Source organism: Zingiber officinale, chromosome 3B (genome assembly GCF_018446385.1).
Source record: "Zingiber officinale cultivar Zhangliang chromosome 3B, Zo_v1.1, whole genome shotgun sequence".
Lineage (NCBI taxonomy): Eukaryota > Viridiplantae > Streptophyta > Magnoliopsida > Zingiberales > Zingiberaceae > Zingiber > Zingiber officinale.
The window spans coordinates 130,832,625-130,853,180 of record NC_055991.1 but is presented as its reverse complement, the minus strand read 5'-3'; positions in this window follow the sequence as shown (position 1 = coordinate 130,853,180).

Sequence of the window (20,556 nt, the reverse complement as noted above, 5' to 3'; positions counted from 1 at the left end):
TCTCCGTTATAGAAATAGATCCTCCTTCACCTGATGAAGAGGAACCTGCCTATAGTGCTGCCTTACAGAGGTTTAAGCAAAGGGATTATCTCTGCCATGGGAGGATCCTGTCTGCCCTCTCAGACGCACTATTTGATGTATATTGCTCAACGGCTTCGATTAAAGAGCTATGGAAATATTTGGATAAAAAATACAACTCCGAATATTCTGGTTTAGAAAAGTGCACTGTGGTAAAATTCCTAAACTTCAAAATGGTTGAAGGGAAATCTGTGGTTGAGCAGACACATGAATTCCAAGTTCAAATTCTTGGTCTTGCTGAAGTAGATATGTCATTACCCGAAAAATTTCAAGTCTTGTCTATCATTGAAAAATTGCCTCCGAGTTGGGAAGATTTTGGCATGACTCTTAAACATAGGAGAGGTCGAAACTCTCTAGAAGATTTGATGATTGCCTTAAATATCGAAGAAGAACATCAGAAGCAACATAAAGATGATGATAAAACAATGCCTATGGATTTTATTCCAAAGGCAAACGTAGTAGTCTCATCTGACAAGAATAAATTCAAAAAACAAAAAATGAAGAACAAGATGAAACCCAAACCAAAGGTTCAAAAGAAAAATAGAACCAAGCCGTGCTAGGCATATGGACAAATTGGACATTATGCCAAATTCTGCCCTAAGCAAAAGGACAAGAAGAAAAACCAAAGCAATACGTCCAACACCAAGGCACAAGCCAATGTTGTGACTGCTAGTGACGGCACCAGCAATAGGTTTATTACCTTCAAACCCGAACTAAACTTGATCTATCAACCCAATGAATGGTTAGTTGATACAGGTGCTAATGTGCACTATTGTACTGATCGCTCTGCCTTCCTTACTTATCATGTAATTAAAGGCACTTCCGTGACCATGGGGAACCATTTTGCAGTCAGGGTGTTTGGGATAGGACAAGTTGACCTGAGGTTCACCTCTGGAAAAGTCCTGTCACTGCATGAGGTGCATCATGTTCCAGCGGTCCATCGAAATTTAATTAGCGGGTCAAAGTTAGTCCACGCTAGTTATCAGTTGAACTTTAAATGTAATAAAGTTGTAATATTACATTTAGGAACATTTATTAGAAAAGGTTACCTTAATGAAGGTTTATTTAAACTCAATGTAGAAAATGTTACCTTAAATAAATCTACTGATATTAGTTGTTCATATAACATTGAGTCTTATGATATATAGCTTGACAGATTAGGACATGTCAATTTTAATATCGTAAAAAGGATGATGAATCTAGACATGATTCCTAAGCATGCTATAAATGACAAGAAAAAATGTGAAGTTTGTGTGCAATATAAACAACCCCGTAAACCCTTCAAATCAGTTGATAGAAATTCTGATATTTTAAAATTAATTCATACTGACTGTTATGAGTTTAACGGTGTAATAACAAGAGACCATAAAAGGCATTTCATTACCTTCATTGATGATCACTCTCGTTATTGTTATGTTTATTTGCTGAAAACTAAGGATGAAGCTTTAGATAAATTTATGATTTTTAAATTTGAAGCTGAAAATCAAACAAATAAATCTATTAAGATGTTAAGGTTTGATAGGGGTGGAGAGTTTACCTCGAACCTATTTCAAAAATTTTGTCAAGATACAGGTATAATTCATGAGGTAACTGCTCCATATAGTCCTCAATCCAACGGTATAGCAGAACGGAAAAATCAAACCCTTGAAGATATGATTAATTCCATGTTAGCCAGTTCTGGGTTACCCAACTTCATGTAGGGGAGGCTCTATATACTGCATGTCATGTGTTAAATAGAGTCCCCATGAAGTCAAGGGATAAAAATCCATATGAGCTTTAGAAAGGCCGGAGGACAAGTTTGAAATACCTTAAAGTGTGGGGGTGCCTTACAAAGGTACTAGTACCTGAACAAAGAAGGAAAAAACTTGGTCCAAAGACCGTAGATGGTATCTTCTTGGGTTATGCTCAAAATAGTATTGCATATAGGTTTCTGATTATTAAATCAGAAATTTCTGGAATAGATGCGAATACTATTGTAGAACTTCGCGATGCTACATTTTTTGAGGATATATTTCCTATGAAGACGAGAACACCTCAGTCTATATCTAGAATTCCTACTAGAGATAAGCTTGCTTCCGTAGAGGTCCCATCGTAGTAGGTACACCTTTCTCAAGTCACTCTAGACTAGATGAATCTAGTGAGTATACAGAACTGAGAAGGAGCAAGAGGCAACGTGTGTCTACGGATTTAGGCCAAGATTTTAACACCTATAATATAGAAGGTGACCCTGTGACATATAGAGATGCTATGGCTTCTCCTGAAGCTAAGCACTGGAAAGAGGCCATTAAAAGTGAAATGGACTCTATTATCTCTAATGCCACTTGGGAGTTGGTAGATTTACCTCCTGGGTGTACTACTATAGGATGTAAATGGGTGTTTAAGGAAAAACTAAAACCTAATGGGCCAGTAGATAAATTTAAAGTCCGCCTAGTTGCTAAGGGATTCAAACAGAAAGAAGGGATTGACTATTTTAACACTTATTCTCCTGTTACTAGAATTACTACAATCCGAGTGTTAATAGCATTGGCATCCATATATCATCTTGAGGTTCATCAAATTGATGTCAAAACGACATTCCTTAATGGAGATCTTGAAGAAGAGATATATATGGATCAGCCTGAGGGACATGTAGTTTCTGAAAATGAGAATAAAGTTTGTAGGTTAGTCAAATCTCTTTATGGTTTGAAGCAAGCCCCAAAGTGGTGGCACGAAAAATTTGATATAGTTATGTTATCGTTTGGCTTTGAAATGAATGACTTTGATAAATGTGTGTATGCTAAAATGAAAGGTGATAATTGTATTATCTTATGTTTATATGTAGATGATATCCTATTTTTTTGTTCTAACCTTTCTATTATTAATGACACTAAGGCTCTCTTAAGTGGTAAGTTTGATATGAAGAATATGGGTTGTGCGGACATGATTTTAGGGTTGAAGTTGACTCGTTCAACTGATGGAATAGTAATTTCTCAATCACTCTATGTTGAGAGAGTATTAGAGAAATATGGCTATAGCCAAGTTAAATATGTCGTCACACCCTATGATCCTTCAAAAACTCTCCACAAGAATAAGAGTGGTGTGGCAGTGTCTCAATTAAGATACTCACAAATAATAGGTAGTCTAATGTATTTAGCAAATTGTTCTAGACCTGATATTTCTTTTGCTATAACGAAATTGAGTAGGTTTACCAGCTGTCCGGACAGAACGCATTGGGATGCATTAGATAGAGTACTCAGATACCTAAGAGGCACTATATCCTTGGGCTTGTGGTATGCAAGATTCCCTGCAGTCCTGGAGGAATATAGTGATGCTAGTTGGATAGCTGACACTGCTGAGTGTAAAGGCGTTACTGGTTATGTCTTTACACTTGGAGGCGGTGCAGTTGCTTGGAGGTCTGTTAAATAGACGATTATAACCCGTTCTACATCTGAGGCAGAATTATGTGCTTTGGATACCACAATAACTGAAGTTGATTGGCTTAAGGGTCTTCTTTCTGAAATTTCCTTGATGATGAAGACAATACCTTCTATTTCAGTACACTGTGATAATCAAACAACAATAGCTCATATTAGAAGCTCCAAGTATAACCAGAAACAGAAGAGACATATACGAATAAGATTAAAGTCTATTCGTGAGTTAGTGTCTCTTGGAGTGGTGTCATTGGACTTTGTAAGTTCAAAGGACAATATTGCTGATCCACTCACTAAAGGACTTGATTCTGAAAAAAATCAAGATATCCATTAAGGGAATGAGACTGAGGCCTATCCTGGTTTCATCTATAGCGGCAACCCAACCTATCTGATTGGAGATCCCAAGAAGTAGGTTCAATGTGATATAAACAAGTTATAAGGGTGAACCGTAAGCATCAAATTGATTGAGATGTAATCTCACAGTCTCTTCCCTAGATTGATGCTTGACTACTAGTAAGGATGAGCTTAGGAGCTCTTAATGAGTTCAAGGTCTTAATGACAGGATGCTCATAGTACATCCTTGGAGAACTCACTTATGTAAGTGTAACTGTGGAGCCGCATTGTGGGGGGTCTAGGCAACTCTCCTTAGCACTTATGAACAAGATTCGGTGACATGGCCGTAATGCACCAACCCAGAAGGATTCAACCGTCACCCGTGATGAGTTGTTACCAATTGATTTTCACATATAAAAGATTTAAGTTCAAGACTGAGTTCTCTTCAAACATATGTGAATAAGATTGGTGTACTTAGGTGAAAATTCAAACCGGAAGATATTTTCACTAAAAGCTCATTGCAACCAAGCTTCAGGACAAGTCTTTGTTTTCGACCAAAATAATTTGAATTAGTGGGGGATTGTTGAGTTCTGTCTTTTTAATTCAAACTATTTTTCTTATTTTTTGTTGTTGTTATGGTAATGCATATGTGTATGCATTTAGTCCCACATTGCTAAGCTAAGAAGGTTGGAAGACCTTATATATGGAGCCCTTCCATCCTTGCTTAGCAATGTTAAGGGGACCTACACGCATGCGCGGGCCGAGCCCAAATCAGGTGGTTTCGGGGGGTTCGAGCCGGAAATCCATAAACCGGGCACGACGCACACGATCATCGCACGCAGGGGGTGCAAATCCCCAGCTCGTGGGCCTCAGAAGGTCTGGTTTGTTTTTGCCAGTCTTTGGTTTGGTTTGGTTCTGTCCCGCGCGCGTGAGGAAGCGACGAGGTTTGGTTTGTCCCGCATGAACCAATGCGAGGTTTGGTTCGCTGGCAAAGCAGTGCTTCGCTTCGGAGTGAATAAATGTTGCGCTCTCAAACAGTCTGTTCCACACTATTTCGCTCTCTGAGTTTTGCGTGCGCTGCCTTCTCTCCTTTTCCGAGGGTTTTGTGTGCGCTGCCTTCTCTTCTTTTCTGAGAGTTTTCCTTGTCTTGAGGCTTGGTGTTGCGCGATCTGAGGTTGGGTCCGAGTGCGACGTTCATCTTGGAGTGTACCTACGGATGACACGAGTGGTTGTCAAATCTTGGGAGAATTTTGCCGGAGAGGCTCTGCACCGTGGGCGGCAATATATTCTCTAAAGACAGTCGGCACGCCGACGCTTCAACCGGGAGATAACAATTTCTGGACCTTACTTTTTTATTTACCTGTTTATTGCATACTTGCTATCTTAGTGCAAACAATCTACAACAGTTATATCTCTAAAAAGAAAGTTTATTTTATAACCTCAGATGGTCATATAAACTGCAACTAACAGATACAAAAACAAGTCCCGCCGATACAAAGGGCGCTGCACAATGTTCGACAACCAGCCCTGCAATCTGAATCCCCTTGGCAAGTCGCTAAAACTTGGTCACCACCTGCATCATCAGCTTTGCAGACCACAATACCTTCAACAACAAAATCAAACATTACTATGATATATGAATATCAGTGTGTTTGTGTTTATTAACAACAAATCAGGACTAAGAAAGTATGACTCACTCGGAGTGGTGGCCACTAAGAGCACTAGCAAGAAGCAAGCAAGAAAAGCCTTGTTAGCCATGAAACCTTCTTTGATGTTTTCCTGTGAAGGTGAAGAGGGTTTACATGAGTTTATATAGGGCAGAGGGCAGAGGAAGGATATGGAAAATGAGGAAAGTAGCCATGCCTAGCTTAAATACAATGCTTGAAATGAATAAAAATATCTCTTTTTGTTAATATTAATAAATTGTTTTTTTAATTTTGTATTCAAATCCTATAGTTTATTCTTACTTAAACATATTTTTCTTTTTTTTTCTAAATTAAGGTTAAAAAATATAAAAAATAATATTTATGGTTCAAATGGATTGACGTGTATGGATCTCTCTCTATTAAATGTCTTTTTTACTAATATTTATCTATTTGAAAGATCTTTGAAAAAGTCAAAAACAAATGGTGAATTGATTATTTCCAATTTGTTTTAGAATTAAATCAACAAATATATTATATATGATTAATAGATTTATTTATTAAGTAAAAACATATTAGTATTATATATTTTGTTACTAATTGATGACTAAGGCTTCATTTGGAGGGTGAGGAGAAGGTTAATTAAGGAGAGTGGAGGGGACGAAAGGAAAGGGAAGGGAAGAAAGGAAAGGAAAGGAAATATGGAAGGGAGGGATGGTTGTTACCTTGAAAAGAGAGCTGAATTAAGGTTAAATATATAAATTTATAAGGATATTTTCAATTCTTACCTTATATATTAATTTATTTTTTTCATAGATAAGATTAAAATAAAAATTATTTTGGATTATTTTCAACTTCTCTTCTCAAATTAAGGTTGGATTATGATTGGAAGTTTGGGAGCTATATTAGGATCGGATTATATTAGGATGGATTGGGTTGAATGGATCCGGATTGACTTGAATTTAGAATTTAGAGATTTTTAGGGTTAATTAAATTTTATTTTAAAAACTTAAGACACCTATATAATAGTTGAAGCTTGTATATAATAGTAGAAGCTTAGTATGATTATGATGAAATATTTAATTAGGATAACGATGAGATAAAAATAAAAAATATTAAAAAAATAATAAAATATATATTTTTAAAAAAAATTGGATCCGTCGGATTATTCAAGTTGATTATCAAAATTCGAATTAAAAATGTTTAGATGCGGTTTGAGTTCATATCCTATACATCTGAATTGACACCCAATGGCCCTACCACATCTCCTCCCAAGCCGAGCTAAATAGTACTTTATTTGTTTAAGACGACAATCTTCGCACTAATGTAATCAAATTTATAATGTATATAATATATGAAATCTTTGATTATAAGGATGATTATATTCTTTTGTTTGGTATCTATTATTTTTTATAAGGAAAGTCGTATTCTTATAAAATCACAAAAATATCATGCGACTTCTATCGGCCGTCGTTGCACCTTTGCCGGAGCTACGGCAGCCACCGGCAACCAGAGGGCGCTATCGCCGGCAACCGTAGGTCACCGCCGGTCGTGGCCAGCGGGCGATGACGACGGCGGCGGCGGGGGTGTCAACGGTAGGTGGCCGGTGGCGAGTAGCGGGCGGCGACCGGCCGGCAGGTTGAGGCCGACGGCCGATGAGCGACAACGAACTAGGTATATATTGTAGGACCGTTGGGCCAGCTAGGAGGGGGTTGTTGGATATCCTGCTAACACAAAAAGGAAAACAAACCCTCCTCGAACTCTTTAGGCTAACACTTGCATAATTAAGTTAAGCAGATAAATTAAAAGCATAAAGAAAAGCGAGGCACAAAAGATTTACTTGGTTACAACCGATGTGGTTGTTAATCCAAGGAAGATTAAGCTCAATAAAACTCCTTCTGGCGGAGAAGCCTCGTACAGCGTTGAAGTGCAGAAAACAGAAGCTTAGACTAAGAGAGAGTGTGCAAGCACTGGATTTACAATCAGTGAGTTCTTATTAAGCTTCTGGACCAAGGCTATATTTATAGTCTTGGTCCAGGCGCCTGAAAGGGTTCCGGGCGCCCTGGGGGGATAAATTTTATCCCCCAACGGTCGGATCGAGTCAAAACTCGATCCTGTTGAAAAGTCGATTCCGGACGCCCGAAAGGGTTCCGGGCGCCCCAGTCGGTTCCGGGCGCCCGGAGCCCTAAGGTCAACATAAGTTGACTTTTCGACTCCGGTTCAGCTCGTCTCGATCCAGCTCATCTCGGTCCGGGTCTGTTCGCTCCGACTCCGTTTGCTTGGGTGATCTCGGCCTTCCGGAATAGGGCTCACCCGAACCCATGTTCCGGCCTTCTCGAGCGTGCTTCCCTCCGGCTTCTCGTCCCTCGGAATTGCCGCGTGTTCCTTCTCGTCCACCAGCGTACTCATCCGCAGTCTTCGTCCCTCAGTCGCACCCCGTGCCGACCTTCGCGCTAGCTGCGTCTCTTGCTCCCCGAGCAATCTTCCGCTCCGGCTTTCGTCCCTCGGAACCACCGCGCGCGCTTCCTTCTCGTCCGCCGGTGTACTCTTCCGCAGCACCTCGTCCCTCGGACGCACAGCGTGCCGTCCTTCTCGCTAGCTGCGTCTTCCGCTCGAGTACCTGTGCTCCTAAGCTCCTGCACACTTAGACACAAGGTTAAATACAACGCAGGACCTAACTTGACTTGTTGATCACACCAAAACAACCTTGGGGTTCCAACAATCTCCCCCTTTTTGGTGTGATCAACCCAAGTTAAGCTAGGGACAAAAATAGATATGAAATTAAACAGTTTATTGCAATAACATGCAATATGATAGATAAAATTAAATTTTAACAGAATTTAACAGAAAATTTCAATTTTCTCTACCTCCCCCTAGACTTATACTTTCTCTTCTCCCCCTTTGATCACAATAAAAATGGGGTTTCAAGAAAAACAATCTAAGGGTTAAAGACTTAGAAAAAAAATATCTCTAAAAAGAATTTCTAAGTCATTAAGATCCTTTTAGAGCAATTTCGAGAACTTTGAAAATTTTGCAATAATTTTCACCAAAAAAAAATCATTCTAAGCCCAAATATTTATGCAAGAAAATTTAGCAAAATTGATAACGTAAAAAAAAATTTCTTTGCATTTATTTAATTGTTGTTCTAATGCTCTTTATCAACAGGATTTAAATTTCCATTTTAATTTATCAAAATTTCTTAAATCACACTGTTTCAAATTTAAAGCCACAAATATTAAACATGCAACAATTTGTATCATGTTAATTTCTATTATTTTTTGAATTTCAACTTCACAAAAATATTCAAATAGCATAAATTCTAACTTGATAAAATTCCTCAATAATATAAAAAAATCTTTCGGCAATGTGCAAAATTCGTTTGAAAGAATATTTTGTAATTTGCCAGAATTTTTTAACAATAAGAATTTGCAGGAATCTATTAATAATAGGTTTCTTAATCCGAAAATATTTTTCGATGAATCAATTTCTAATTCATAAAACTTTTTCAATAAAGTAATTTGTAATTCCAAATTTTTAGGACCAGAAAAAGTTTTCGATAATATTTCTAAGTTGCATAATTCTTTCGAAAAACTTCTTTGTGATTTACAAAAGTTTTTTAGCAAAGTTTCCAACTTGCAAAATTTTTTTGTTAAGATATTTTGAAATTTGAAGAACTCTTTCAATAATATTTCAAATTTGCAGGATAAGTTTGACAATTGATTTTCTAATATAAAAAACTCTTTCGATGATTCGCAAAAATTTTCAGGCAATTTTTCGATTGAATCATTCAATTGATCAGAGGTTCGAGTCCATACCTGACTTACCTTGTCAGTAATTGATTCTCCCCCTATCGAGTTGCTTTCTTCTGAAGATTCTCCCCTTTCATTGATCTCGGGATGTACTTCGGCTGTTGTAGTACTTACCTCGATTTCGGACTCTTCTGTCGGTGGCTCGGTGTCTATTGAGGTGTCAGCTTCTGAAGGTTCTTCGTAGAGCTGCAAGAACTTTTCCCAAAGTTCTTTTGCGCTTTCATAATCTGCGACCTTTTTGAAATCTTCCTTTGGTATTACATTCAGAAGATAATATTTTGCCCGCCCATTTGCCATAGACTCCTCACATTGCTTTTCGTTCCAGAGGCGTAGATCGAGTCCTTCTCCGTTCGTGTTCTTTGGTTCTTCATAACCAAATTTCATTATTAAAGAAATATCAGAATCTGAGTTAAGGTATACCTCCATGTTTTGTTTCCAGATGGAAAACTCCCCCTCGAATTTAGGTGGGTAGTCGCTAGCTCCGGCCATCGTTTTGTTGCTTCAGACGGCGGTTAGTCCTTCTGAGGCGTACTCAGCTCTGATACCACTTGTAGGACCGTTGGGCCGGCTAGGAGGGGGTTGTTGGATATCCTGCTAACACAAAAAGGAAAACAAACCCTCCTCGAACTCTTTAGGCTAACACTTGCATAATTAAGTTAAGCAGATAAATTAAAAGCATAAAGAAAAGCGAGGCACAAAAGATTTACTTGGTTACAACCGATGTGGTTGTTAATCCAAGGAAGATTAAGCTCAATAAAACTCCTTCTGGCGGAGAAGCCTCGTACAGCGTTGAAGTGCAGAAAACAGAAGCTTAGACTAAGAGAGAGTGTGCAAGCACTGGATTTACAATCAGTGAGTTCTTATTAAGCTTCTGGACCAAGGCTATATTTATAGTCTTGGTCCGGGCGCCTGAAAGGGTTCCGGGCGCCCTGGGGGGGATAAATTTTATCCCCCAACGGTCGGATCGAGTCAAAACTCGATCCTGTTGAAAAGTCGATTCCGGGCGCCCGGAAGGGTTCCGGGCGCCCCGGTCAGTTCCGGGCACCCGGAGCCCTAAGGTCAACATAAGTTGACTTTTCGACTCCGGTTCAGCTCGTCTCGATCCAGCTCATCTCAGTCCGGGTCTGTTCGCTCCGGCTCCGTTTGCTTGGGTGATCTCGGCCTTCCGGAATAGGGCTCACCCGAACCCATGTTTCGGCCTTCTCGAGCGTGCTTCCCTCCGGCTTCTCGTCCCTCGGAATTGCCGCGTGTTCCTTCTCGTCCACCAGCGTACTCATCCGCAGTCTTCGTCCCTCAGCCGCACCCCGTGCCGACCTTCGCGCTAGCTGCGTCTCTTACTCCCCGAGCAATCTTCCGCTCCGGCTTTCATCCCTCGGAACCACCGCGCGCGCTTCCTTCTCGTCCGCCGGTGTTCTCTTCCGCAGCACCTCGTCCCTCGGACGCACCGCGTGCCGTCCTTCTCGCTAGCTGCGTCTTCCGCTCGAGTACCTGTGCTCCTAAGCTCCTGCACACTTAGACACAAGGTTAAATACAACGCAGGACCTAACTTGACTTGTTGATCACACCAAAACAACCTTGGGGTTCCAACATATATTTGGCTTTCGAATTTTTGATTAAACGATGATCTCATAATGTAATCGGATTAGATAATATATGCTTTGTAATCCATATTACAAAACTTTACTATTTTTTTGTAATCGAGATTATGTTACAAATTTAAAAATAAACCAAACAAAATAATTAACTTTATAATGTAATCAGGACACATTAAACTCTACCAAATTAAACACCACCTAAGACTCTTCGGAAGCTTACCCGAGAAAGACACTATTTCATGGAATGGGGTCATATGTGGATTTGCACAAAATGGAGGAGCCGCCAAAGCTAGCTCTGTGACTCTTTGATGAACTGGTTCAGGTACACAGAAATGAAGTCATGCCGGATCATGTCACCTTTGTTGGTGTCTTGACCGCATGCTCCGATCCCATGCTGGGCTTATCCAAGCATGCAAACAGCACAAAAACTTGGTCATGGCAAAGCGCATCTCTGAGCAACTCTATGTGTCGGAACCATTGAATTCTTCCAATTACGTTCTCCTCGCAAACTTGTATGCTGAAAACAAAGAGTGGAATGAGGCGATGAAAGTTAGGAATAAGATTTTGACAGTTGGAGTTCAAAAAGTAGTCAGCAGAAGTTGGATCGATATCAGAGGTCAACCTTATACTTTCTTATCAGCTGACACACATATAGCACAGTTTGAGCTAATCTCCGGGGTACTGGAGACACTGGGATTGATAATGCTTGACGAGGAACGGACGACTTAGTCGAAAAGGATGAAGTGTGAGTGATGCAATGATTCCCTTGAGGTTTAAGTTAAGCACGACTCATAAACTACATTCAACAAGTTTTTTTCCCAGACAGAGATAACGGTTGTATTATTCTCTTCTCAGGTCCTAGGATTCAAGAAAATTGTTAGTTACTAATTGATCTCGTCCGGAAGCTGAGTTGGATGAAGGCGGACTTTGATGTATTGGGGGTTGACGGAAAGTCGTTGCGGAGTCCGGTCTATCTGACACCCTACGGAAGGGTTCACACAGGTGGATGATGAGGGATGATGATCAGGATGACGACGCAAGGACTCTGCGCACACTCAGACGAGCCCACGAGTCGTTAGACACCAGAAACCAGGAAAAAAGTCCCCGGGTCAGGCCCTCCAATGCTCAAGTTTGGTACTTTTTCCACAGAAGCACAGAAAAAGGACGAAAAGTAAAGACGAGTAAGAAATGACAAGTGAGCGTACCTCCGTAAGGGACAAAACATCCCAACGGGTGCTTCTGGAACTTGACGGGTGTCAGGGAATGTCGGATGTCAGGCTTTGTCTGGCGGTGGATGAAACGTGGCATCCTCCTATAAATCGGCGGAAGAACCAAAGGGGTAATGAGCCCCGACTGTTGGCATATTTGTAAAATATCGAAAAAATAAATAAATAGGCGAATATTAATAAGGGAATTTTCCGGAATTTTTGGAAATTTTTCGGGAACTTTCCGGAGCTCGTACGGACAAGTTAACGGGGATAAAAACGGGGCCGGAAAAGCCTGTTTAGGCTACCCAGTTTTAATAAGGAAAAGTTTTATTTTTCTTTTCCTTTTCCCTTTTCTTTTTCTTTACATTTTCTTTATTTTCTTTAAATCCTTCGTTTCTCTCCCTCGCGCACCCGAGCCTTTTCATTTCTTCTTTCCGACGCCGCTCGTTTTCCCTTCTTTGCCCTAACCGCCGGCCACGGCAGTTTCCTCCGCCGCCACATCTTCTTCTCCTCTGCCGTAGCCTCTTGCCGTGGGGTTCCTAGCGCCACAGCCTAAGCACAGGCGTCGCGTGAGCCACTGCCGATCCTCTGCCGCCGGCGACGAGAGCAGCACCGCCGCCTCACGAGACATCGCCGCCATTTTCCCTTCTTTCCTCTGTGCCAGCCACTGAGCGCCGACGCCTCTGCCCTAACCACCTCGCGCCGCCACCACTGTCGACGCCGACCCTCTCCTTGCTGCCACTCTAGGTCACGGATTGGTGGGGTTTTTATGCTTTGAGGGGTGTTTCTAATTTCCGGCAGCCACCTTCTAGCGGTAAACAACCCTATTGAGCAGCAACTCTTGGATTCCAGCAGCGAGGTTGATTTGGATTTCTAGGTTGTGGAACTTGAGGTAAGGCTTAGGGTTTGTTTTTTTTGTTTTCAATTCTGTGATCTGGTTCTTATCCCTGTCGTGAGCAGCACTTGGGTTGTGTGGAAGGTTATGCTAACTAAGGGTGGTAGTCTCTAATTTTAGATTCAATTCGACGGTGGTGTATCTAGTTTCAGCGGCTGCCCTGTCCCGACAGCAACTACTTGTTGTGGATCAATAGAGGAGACTTTGGTGTTGAGGTAAGATATTTAATTAGGTTGGATTAGGTATGAGTTAGATTTTTGTAATTGGTTGTATATGTATAATTGAAATTAGGTCTATGTTATTGTGTTAATTGGGGTTTGACCATAATTTAGTGTAAGAGATTTTTATTTAGCTATTTATAGGAATGTAGCTAAATAAAATATATATTTATTGGTGACACAGGACTTTGACGCGAGACGAGTATCTCGGAGTCAGATTGGACCTTTCTATTTTCGGAGGCGGGTACTTTTGACTTATTGTCTTTGATATGCTTAGTAATGAAAATAATATGTTGCATTAATTGTGTTTCATATTTGTTTCGATTAATCACTGCCCAATACATGTTACCTGTTTGATTGGTTGTTTGATTGCATCTCTTATTGATCTTGTACCTGATTTATCATGCTCATGGGTAGTGATATAACTATGTTTCACATGTTCAGGACCTAGGTTTGATACCTTATTGATCAGTATATCTTGATTTGATCTATTCACTATGGTGCCCATTGTTATATGTCCAGAGGTTGGTTTAGTATATTACCATGCTTAGTGACATGCACCATTTGCATGATCGCATGCTGTGCGATAGATTGCTCCATTATTGTCGAGCACTTTGCCAGTTTTCATCACTGTTCGGTGCTCCATTATGACGCTCATGGGTAGCGTGACACAGCGTGGTAGCACGTCAGTTTGACTCTTCCGGTGCTCCGTTGATCCGCTCATGGGTAGTGTGACGCAGCGTGTAGCACGTTAGAGATTCCTCTCCGTCATAGTGTACCGGGAGATGAGAGCATTGCGCTCCCCCATTTATGATTTGGGGTAGGAGTATGTATGTACTCCGATAGCATCCCGTCCACTCGATCACTCATCAGGAGTAGTGTTGCAGAGTGCACGGTTGTCACAGCCCTACCCACTTGGTCCCACTTTTGTTGTGAGTTGGCTGACTGGCGTCAGGGGTGACCATGACATTGGCATCATATGCATGATGCATTTATTGTTTGTGATTGTGTTTGCTGCATTTATATGTTGCATATTGTTTGGATACCTATGTTTGACATGCATACAGGTCTTCTATACCTTTCGGACTATTTGTCCTTATACCGAGTCCTGGTTAGTACAGATTCTCTCCTGTCTTCTTCGGTTTGCATTTACCTTTATCTTTATCAGGAGACTGTACGCATGATTAGTGCTAGGTGTTATTTCTTTACTTTGCATATCAATTGTACCTGCTGAGTGTTGGACTCACCCCGCCTCCATTGTTGTTATTTTCAGGTTGATGCTGTCAGGAGGGAGTTCCAGTCGCTAGTCCCCACTGCACATAGTGCTAGATCCCCTGCAGACCTCGGGGATTGATTGACTTTTGAGTTTTTTTCTCGTTTGTCTATGTTTAGACTTGATTTGTTTGATACTTGGACGTTGTATTTATTTTTGTGATGTCGATGGATTTTATTTGGTCTTATTCTACTACATGCCTGCCGGGTCGGCATAAGAGGTGAGTTTCGTCGGATTTGAGTTTTACAAGTGTAGTTGAGTAGGGTGGTTTTCGACTCAGAGTATTACTGCTTTGTTTGATTATATATAACTGCGTGGATGTTTGTGTGGTTGTGTTATATTTATTGTTATTATTCCAGCCGCATGTGGCTGAGGTATGGAGATATGTAGAAAGTTTCAGATTGTCCGCCGTACAGGGGAGATGCTGCCGAAATTTCTTCGGACGGGGACTCCTCTGGGGCGTGACAATATTCCCTGACACTCTGATTATTCTCTGACAGGTAGTTATGATTCCCTGGCTTACTTGTAGTGTAGTGCCTGGTCCACTTCGTTCGTGGTTGCTAAGCTGGGTGTTTGCACTTGCTGACCCCGATCTGATATCGCCCCCAGACCTGTACATCTAACCCTGCCCTATGCGTCTCATATTGCAGACTCCTGACCAACCCTGCCTCTTATTGCACTACGTATGGCGCCCGGTATGCCTTAGTTCGGTTCTGTTTATCCCGCCTCCAAAGCTATACGTCTGTCTGATTCCGTTTGACCTTACATGTATGCCTGCATCCATCTCTGCTTATCCCGGACCATGAGGCTATAATGTTGGTGCAGTAAGCATCCGACGATCGAACCTCAGTTTTGATAATGGCAAAGGGATTCAAAGTTAAGACTCCTTGTTATCTAACGTGGTTAAATAAGGTTTCAGGAAAGTCCTAACTGCGGTTAGGCAAGGGAAAATCCTAAGGGGGGTAACCTTAGGTCCTAGGGGGTGGTAACCCTAGGTGAAGGAAAATCCTAAGGGGGGGTAACCTTAGGTCCTAGGGGGTGGTAACCCTAGGTGAAGGAAAATCCTAAGGGGCGGCAACCTTAGGTCCTAGGGGGCGGTAACCCTAGGTGGAGGAAAACCCTAAGGGGCGGCAACCTTAGGTCCTAGGGGGTGGTAACCCTAGGTGGAGAAAAACCCTAGGGGGCGGTAACCCTAGGTCCTAGGGGGTGGTAACCCTAGGCAGAAAGTCCAGTCGGTCTGGAGGACCGGACTGGCATCAGGTAATCTCTCCTGAGGGGAGTAGGTGAGGACGCGTTCCCCGTAGAGGGAACAGTAGGCGTCGGGTCGACTTAGGGCTTCCCCGAAGTCAGACTCGGACAGTCCGGAGACTGTCTATACTTCTTTTATAATGTTTATTGTGCTAACTTTGTGTTGCAGGATAGTGTTTGGGACTAACATATCTTGCAGGTGCAAAGGAGCAACCTAAAGCCTCGGATGAACAGTGTCCGAGGCGCCTCCATGGAGCTTGGAGGCGCCTCGAGTGCAAGGCAAGGAGCTGGCTGCGAGAAGCTGTTCAAGGCGCCTTGGTGAACAGTGTAAGACGCCTTGAACAGATGAAGGCGCCCTGTAACAGTGGAAGGCGCCTTGAATCTGTGATAAGGTTCAACCAGTTCGCCCCTTATCTCCGCGACTGACTCGGCCATTCAAGGCTCCTTGGTGAACAGTAGAAGGCGCCTTGAACACCCTTTATAAGGGGTTTCGACCAGCAGCTCTCTTTAATTAACTCCAAGCAATCCTTACGCTACAAGCTGCTCTAGAAACACCCAGAAGTGCTGTTACAAGTCCCCGACAACCCGGAGCTTCAGATTCTGCTACTTTATTGTTGTCGGTATAATTTATTTTAGTTCTTTCAATTGTAATATCTTATTGTACATTTTACGAGCTTATAGTTGTTGCCCACGGAAAGCGATCAAGGATCGCGGGCCTTCGAGTAGGAGTCACCTTAGGCTCCGAACGAAGTAAAATCTCTCGTGTCTCTCTGTGTGTGTTTGTTCTTTATTCCGCTGCGTGTTTTTAAACTCCGATAGTTTTCCGATTTGAAAAAGAAATAGCCACGAGCGCTATTCACCCCCCCCTCTAGCGCGTCTCGATCCAACAATTGGTATCAGAGCGAATCGATATCATAGCACTGATGGCCAAAGACGAGATATCTGAATCTGAGTCAGAATTTGAAATGGCAACAGTCAAGGGGGAGGATCCTATCACGGATCTAAAAGGTAAAATTATAAATTCAAATTGTAAATCTCTCATAATCTGTTTTAAGTGTAGGGAGAGAGGGCACTATAGAAACGACTGCCCCACTCGTAAGACTCGACCGGCACAATCGGAGGAGAAGGAGAAAATGATCAGGAGAGGGAAGAAATACATCAAATGCTCCAAATGCAAACTAATGGGTCACTGCAAAAGACAATGCCCAGAAAGAAGACCCAAGAATCCAGAGGGAGAAATCAAGGTTAGTACATTTACATTATATGAAAATCCAGTTTTTGCAACACATGATCGCACTAGCTTAACTAATCCTGCTTGCTCTAGTATAGATTTCTCTTCAAAATTAGATATGCATGCTAATAATGTAATGAACAAAATTAATTCAAATAAAAATAAGAAATTAACTCTTAGAAAAGTAGAAATACAAAATAATATTTTAAAAGATAAAATTGATAAATTAGAGAAGATTGTTAATAATTTAGTCAAATCACGAAATCTAGACTTGGGTTATAAATCTAAAGTAAAACTTAAACAGTACAAACCAAGTTATAATCAAGTACCTTTTATTTACTTAACTTAATAAAACGTAAATCAATAACATAGGAGGAGGCTCCAGAATAGCTGACACCTCCGAAATTAATCCACCCGATAAGGGTAAACAAGAGTAGATTACCCGGCAGGGTAATTAAGGTTAGATTAAAATGGGTTAAGTTTAACTTAACCAACGGTACTGGTGAAGTTTTTGGATGATAGTACGTTAGGGAAGCTTGGGCATCGCATGTCTAGGAAGATATGACTTCGACCTGGTGCATTTGGCCAAGTGGAACTGACCGAAGCTACCCTTAAATGAATCCTAACTAGTTAGACCAAAATTTAGTATTAAGTTTAATGGGTAGGACTATTTGGAAAACCTCGAAGGCATGGTTACTTTAATGAGTTCCTTGTGACTCACCATAGCCCAGAAGTTTATCCAAAGAATGCTTATTTGTTGAACCCAAAGCTAAACCTGAATCTAACACAAAGTTAAACCAAACCCTTAAATTGAACCTCAATTCATCTCACAACAATTATAGGGTTCCCTGATTGAAAATTTAGATCGGGTGAGATGACTAAGAAATTAAAATTGATTCAAAATCTTTTTGAAAATTATTTAAAAACCTTTACAAAAATTTTTCAAAATTATTTTAAAATCTTTTCAAAATCTTTTTGAAAATTATTTAAAAATCTTTTCAAAATCATTTCAAAATTATTTTAAAAATCTTTACAAAATCTTTTCAAAATTATTTTAAAATCTTTTCAAAATCTTTTTGAAAATTATTTAAAAATCTTTTCAAAATCATTTCAAAATTATTTTAAAAATCTTTACAAAATCTTTTCAAAATTATTTTAAAATCTTTTCAAAATCATTTCAAAATTATTTTAAAACTTAATTTCAAAATTATTTTAAAATTTATTTGAAAAATCTTTTCAAAACCACTTCAAAATCTTTAAAACTTAATTTCAAAATTATTTTAAAATTTATTTGAAAAATCTTTTCAAAATCATTTCAAATTCTTTAAAACTTAATTTCAAAATTCTTTTAAAATTTATTTGAAAAATCATTTCAAAATTATTTTAAAACTTAATTTCAAAATTATTTTAAAATTTATTTGAAAAATCTTTTCAAAATCATTTCAAATTCTTTAAAACTTAATTTCAAAATTCTTTTAAAATTTATTTGAAAAATCTTTTCAAAATCATTTCAAATTCTTTAAAACTTAATTTCAAAATTCTTTTAAAATTTATTTGAAAAATCATTTCAAAATCTTTAAAACTTAATTTCAAAATTCTTTTAAAATTTATTTGAAAAATCTTTTCAAAATCATTTCAAAACTTAATTTCAAAATTCTTTTAAAATTTATTTGAAAAATCTTTCAAAATCGTTTCAAAACTTAATTTCAAAATTATTTTAAAAAATCTTTAAAACTTAATTATTTGAAGAATCTTGTAAAAATCTTTTAAAACTTAAAAGTTATTTGTAAAATCATTAGAAAAATGATCATTTCAAAATCATTTGAAAAATTAATTTCAAAACCCTTTTCAGATGTTATTAAATTCTTTGAAATTCTAAACTCCATTAATTTTTAAATCTTCAAAATAATGGTCACTTATTTGGAATTCTAACTGATATTTTCAATGTTGTAAATTAAAGTAAACTCCATCTCACATTCACTCATATGCTAAACATGCTTGTTAATCTAGAATGACTGAGATGGAAAATTAGGAAAATAATTTTTTAACACCTCATACTTGAACTCCTGAACTCAAAAATTTATTAAGGCATTAATTAAGGGGGAGTGATTTTGAGTCGGTTTTAAAATTAGTTTTTCTTTAAAATTTTTGACTTGACCTTAAAATTAAAAACTATTTTTGGCATATCTTCGAAAATTCAAGCTATTTTTAACTTAGCTTTAAAATTAAAATTATTTATGACCTGACTTTTAAATTATAACTCCTCTATAAGCTAAATGTTTTCAAAGCTGAGTACTTAATTAAGTTTTCTCTAACTAAACTTAGTTAAATTATTTTCTAAACTTAGCTACTTGGCAAGATATTTTCTCAACGCAATCATTTTTATGCTGAAAACATAGCTAAGTATTTTCAAATATAGCTAAATATTTTTTAGCTAAGTACTTTTTAAAGTGTTTAAAACAAAAAAAAAAAAAAGAGATTTAGCTAAGTACAAAAATTTGTTTAAAGACAAAATAACTTTATCTCAGCTAAGAGTATCTCTCAAACTAAAGGAAGAATTTTGCATTCAAAATTATGATTTCACCTATCTAAAAGTCTTACAAGAAAAACTAAGTGTTTATCAAAAGTAAATTAAAAGATTGGAAGATAAGATTGAAAATTATCTTTGAAAGTTAAGCTAAGGCCCAGATTTTCTTCACTCTCTTGGGTATTTTGATATATGGCAAAGGGGGAGAGTAGGAAGAAATTCAAAGAATATTATAAATTAAATTAAAACAAAAATTTTGTTGTGAATTTGTGAATGTGCCTATGCTTTATTTATGCATGTGCTTATTTATGCGTATCTTTATTGCATTTTTACTTAACTTTGAATTTTGGTTGCCATAATCAAAAAGGGGAAGATTGTTGGTGCAGTAAGCATCCGACGATCGAACCTCAGTTTTGATAATGGCAAAGGGATTCAAAGTTAAAACTCCTTGTTATCTAACGTGGTTAAATAAGGTTTCAGGAAAGTCCTAACTACGGTTGGGCAAGGGAAAATCCTAAGGGGGGTAACCTTAGGTCCTAGGGGGTGGTAACCCTAGGTGAAGGAAAATCCTAAGGGGGGGTAACCTTAGGTCCTAGGGGGTGGTAACCCTAGGTGAAGGAAAATCCTAAGGGGCGGCAACCTTAGGTCCTAGGGGGCGGTAACCCTAGGTGGAGGAAAACCCTAATGGGCGGCAACCTTAGGTCCTAGGGGGTGGTAACCCTAGGTGGAGAAAAACCCTAGGGGGCGGTAACCCTAGGTCCTAGGGGGTGGTAACCCTAGGCAGAAAGTCCAGTCGGTCTGGAGGACCGGACTGGCATCAGGTAATCTCTCCTGAGGGGAGTAGGTGAGGACGCGTTCCCCGTAGAGGGAACAGTAGGCGTCGGGTCGACCTAGGGTTTCCGGTCGGAAACCTGAAGTCAGACTCAGACAGTCCGGAGACTGTCTATACTTCTTTTATAATGTTTATTGTGCTAACTTTGTGTTGCAGGATAGTGTTTGGGACTAACATATCTTGCAGGTGCAAAGGAGCAACCTAAAGCCTCGGATGAACAGTGTCCGAGGCGCCTCCATGGAGCTTGGAGGCGCCT